The sequence below is a fragment of the Castor canadensis genome, chromosome 8 (assembly GCF_047511655.1).
Source record: "Castor canadensis chromosome 8, mCasCan1.hap1v2, whole genome shotgun sequence".
In the NCBI taxonomy this organism is placed as follows: domain Eukaryota; kingdom Metazoa; phylum Chordata; class Mammalia; order Rodentia; family Castoridae; genus Castor; species Castor canadensis.
In genome coordinates, this window is record NC_133393.1 from 108,039,918 (window position 1) to 108,044,096 (window position 4,179).

At 36.9% G+C, this 4,179-nt stretch overlaps 1 pseudogene; it reads right to left on the minus strand.

Annotated features, from left to right (window-relative positions):
* Positions 1-3,071: 3,071 nt before the first annotated feature.
* Positions 3,072-3,780, minus strand: LOC109700423 (adenosine kinase pseudogene; annotated as a pseudogene).
* Between the last annotated feature and the right edge of the window lie 399 nt (positions 3,781-4,179).

Below are 4,179 nucleotides of genomic sequence, written 5' to 3' on the forward strand. Positions count from 1 at the left end.
TCTGTAGGGGCAGTGAAAGTTTCCAGACTAATGGAGACAAATAATTATCTGACTCCTCAAAGGGCTCTGCTGCTTTCAAAGTGGGAGGTCTTGTTATGTAAACATTTGGGGTGTCAACTAATTCTTACAGATTTGTGAAAATGACATGTCCCCTTTGCCAATTCACACTGCTCTACTGACCTTTAAAAGTTTGAGTTCCTTGGGACTCCATTCTCTCCTCTTGTTATTCTATGTCTCTGCTTGGGCAAACCTATCCACATCCATTCAAATTCTATATACCAACTGGCAGCCCAGTTGAGAGTGTGGAGTCTGGAATCACACTCCCTAGGTTTGAGTCCTGGCTCTGTACTCCTGACTGGGAGACTTCAATAATTCTTATTGGGAAAATAAACTTAACAATTATACTTAGCCTCAGAGGGTTGTTAAGAAGATTAAATAATTCAGTATTTATAAAGTACTTAGGTAGTGACTGGTAAAAGTGTTTGCAAGTGTTTGTTAAATAAAATCGTGAATATACCTGGTTTAGAGTTTTCCTCTGGATTCCAGACCCAAATAACTGTCAGCTCCACTAGGACATGACACAAACATTTCCAGAACTGAACTTAATCTTTCTCCTAAAACATCCTCTGCTTTCTGTGTTCCTTTGTCAGGGCTCCCCTCCTCCATCCATCCCATCTAGAAACAGGGAAGTCACTATCATCTAACTGTACCTCACTCATTCACTCTATCCATTATACTCTTAATTTCCTTCCTAAGTGTCTTTCAAATTCTTCTATTTCTTTCTATCAGCTTTGGAACCACTGATGGGCATAGTCACCACTGCCTTTCTAGACTATAGCCCAAAGTGTCCTCCTGCATCTATGCTTATATACCTGTCCAATTGACTCCCCAAACTGTAGAAAAGGAAATCTTTGAAATTTTTATCTATCTATCTATCTATCATCTATCTATCTGTCTATCCATCCATCCGTTAATCTATCTATCTAGAATGGCATGCACTTTTCAGAAGCTTTCTTATGAATGTTCACTGTTTTTGATATGTAAAACTTTTGATCTTTAGTCCTTTAAGACTCAAGAGTTAGTTAGGTATGATGGCATATGCCTAGAATCCCAACAATTAGGTGTAAGAGTGTGAGTTTGAGATAATCTGGGCTGTATGGTTAGACCCTGTCAAAAAAAAAATGACTCAAGTGTATTATGTTTATATTTATATCTTTTATTTATAATTGCTTCTCTCTCTACTCCCAGTCCTCACTCTTATACCACCTTCATGCTAGAACCTTCAGAGGGGTTGCCCATTCTGCTTAGAATATTATTCTGTCCCTTTTGCCACCAGTTCTGTTTCCTGACCAGCTCCAGATGCATCCCAGTGTACTCTCTTAATCCCATAGCAGTTTAGTATCCCAGTTGAACACTTCAATCACAACCTCTCTTATCTTGGCATCACATAACAATCAGAGTTTAATATTCTTACTTGTTTCTGTCTTCCTAATAGGCCTCCCACGGGGCAAAGACTACCACTTCCAGGGTTGTATTTCTAGCACACAGAATGATCCCAATGAATAGTTGTTTAATGAATGAGCAAATGAGTACATGGCTCTATTAATGTCATACCCTTCATGGCTGTCAAGGCATGATAGGGAATAAATAAAGCAGCTGCTCCCACTCTGGTACCAAAGCCACTTTTACAAACAGTACCCTGGGTTCATGGATCCTGAACTCTAGAAATGCTCATATTTTTAAAAGTAGTCTTATTCCAGATTATCTTGGTACCATTCTAAACCATGTTTGATACCTTTGAAAACATTCATTTGCTACTAATCCACATTACCTATGCCTTTTGCATAACTTACAAAGAAATGTTCTGTTCCTGTACAGTTTCTTTCTCAAGGTGTGCCTCTATTCCTGTCTATGACAGAACATGAGGAACAATCAAGTCTCACTGTGACCTTTTATTTTATCTTTGTCCCTCAGTGCCCATAACAAGCCACAAATCATTGAAATAGATCATTCTTTTCATTAGTCCTTTGTGGCTCAATTACCAGGAAAGCACAACACCCCAGGCAAAAAAGAAAAAAGAGAAAGAAAGCCTGCCCAAAGGATGCATTTGCACACTTAAAGATTTTTAGCTTTTTTGATGAAACAAGCTACCATGAACGAATCAGAAGCTTTCTCACTCTTTGTTTAAGGAAAGCAAGTTAAAAAAAGGAAGGAAGAGTGGCCAACTTACCAAAGCCAATTATCAACTATGAAGCTATGTATAATACCAATCTAAATAATTTATGTTATCTAGTATAATATGTAATGATATAATTTAACAACATATTTATATCATTTATATTCAAGTTATGCATTCAAAAAAATTTAAATGAAAAAATTGAATACAAATGTTTAGCTCTAATAATCTTTTGTTTGGTTTGTTTTTGGTCACAAGCAAACTTTCCTTGAATTTTAAAACATGTTTTTCTCACTTTCTTTATTCACTTGTGAAGAATATGGCTCAGCTTTCAAAAGAGTCATGGGAGTTTGGGACATTCTAAAGTTGAACACCCATTTTGGTGTTTTATACCTTCTCTTCAGTACTACATTAGGCTTTCCCTCTGAACTTATTTTCCCTCAAAAGACAATTTATTTGTATCAAATTACACAAATTACTAAATGATCCAGTGTATTCCATGTTAAAATGTACATTGGATAGATTGTTTTGAATAACTTGGCAAGATAATATTTCTGTACATGATTTGATCACTTACTGTGAATATACATGGTATATTTATGTGTGGTATACAAAAGCTAAAAAACTCATGTGTTGGGATTAATTTTTTTTTAAATCTGTTATATGAAGTTTTATCTACATTCAAAGCAGAAATGTAGACAAACTGGTAGAATTACTAAATACACATGAATTTACAAAGTAATTGAACATGAAATAAAGACTTCTATTGAAATGTCATATTATTGTTTAATTGGCATTTAAGAAGCAAACTGAACAAACTATGGAAATAAATGTCAATTTTTAGGTTGCTGAGAGATTAAAGATTCTCTCTACCAGCTTTACTGTATATTCTAAATTAAGAATGAGCATTATTACAGTAATTTTCCTTATAAATGCCAGAATCTGTACTCCTGGAAGCCATCACAGCAGCATCTGTACTCCTGGGATGGTCTGTTCTGCTCTCCCAGTAGTGGAAACCTGGCCCCCCAGGAAAAGCACTGCCAGTCTGCCTAGTTATGACACAGGCTGTGTAGTGCCAGCACAGATGCCTTCAGTCATAGGCTTGTCCAAGACCAGTCCAGACAGAATGCCTCCAGAAAATGCATCCTCAGCTCCATTGCATCAATAATTTCTTTCTGGTCTTGATTCAAGATAGCAAAAGCAGCAACTTCACTTTCTGTAGTCATTACACCATCATCTATGCCTTGGGTGAGCTTACCTTTGACAGGACTTATGTCTTTCTAGCTAGATCTTAATGTCTCTGGTCTCAAAGCCTTGGTCTCTCACAAAAGTGGTTCTCCCATCTCATTTCCAAAAAGTATGTTCACATAAGGAATAACTTTCATTAACGATTCCTTGTATAGCTGGCAAACAGTAGTGCAGGCTCGAGGGGAAAGTCCTGTTGTTTTGGGACACATGGTGAACCACTTTTAAAAATGACTCTGGGAAGTATGTAAGAAAAAGTCCTGCTGTATGATGAACTCTTGCTCCTTTTTCTCCTCCAGATTACGACGGTTTTCCTTTTTGAAGCATTTGGCAGCAGCAAGATGAGTTACAAGGGGCATGCTGCTTCTTTATGTGGCTTCTGAATCATCCCACTGAATCTCTTTAATTGAATTTTAGGTACAAAATGCCACCAGCATTAGAATCACAAGTTCATCAAACAGTTCTTTATGATGTGTTCAGTCAAGATGTGGTCATTCAGTTTCAGAGACTATCAAGGAAATCTTTGTCCACTAGAGCAGAGATGTCAAGAAGAGGATATTCCATACCAATGAAATGTTTTGACTCCATTTTTATGGCACCTCCACCTTCAGCTCTTCCACTGAGCCTTTTGAATTAAGTATAATTTTTAGAAGTATAGCCACTTAACGGTAGTGAACCCTATAAAGATATTGCCTTTTATATGGAGCAGCAATTCTCACTGCTAAAATAGCTTTCAAAAGTTTAGTAGTGAGATTCTT